We start from the raw sequence: 455 nt of genomic DNA, 5'->3' as shown, positions 1-455 counted from the left end.
CCGTGCTCTTGAACACGGAACGTGTACGCAAGCCGGGCTTGCTAGTCGTGGAGGCGACCGTAAAGGTCTTCAAGAAGCCATGGAAGATCCTCATCGATTCCTCGGCGTCAGGTAATTATGCTCGACGCTCCACGATGGAAGGAAGTCAGCTGTATGCTGAGGCACTGAAAGCGCGGTTGAGTGACATCGTCACTGTTCGCCTGGCGACGAGGACACGTGTCACGGCCCCGAAGGTCCCTGTGGACCTCGGAGTCAAGATTCTTGACTTTGATAGCGCGAAACGCTGTCTAGCCTTAGACTTGGATGCAAGGTATGACCTCATCCTAGGAATGGCATGGTTGGAACACCATGAGCCATGGATTGATTTGAGGTCAAAGACCTTGGGCGCTACGCGCACGTCCTGGTGGAGCTTTAACGAGTCATGAACCCACCTCTACTCGGAGACAAAAACCCTT

This window comes from Plasmopara halstedii (assembly GCF_900000015.1).
Source record: "Plasmopara halstedii genome assembly, contig: Scaffold_1211, whole genome shotgun sequence".
NCBI lineage: Eukaryota > Oomycota > Peronosporomycetes > Peronosporales > Peronosporaceae > Plasmopara > Plasmopara halstedii.
Note: the sequence above shows the minus strand (reverse complement) of the source record.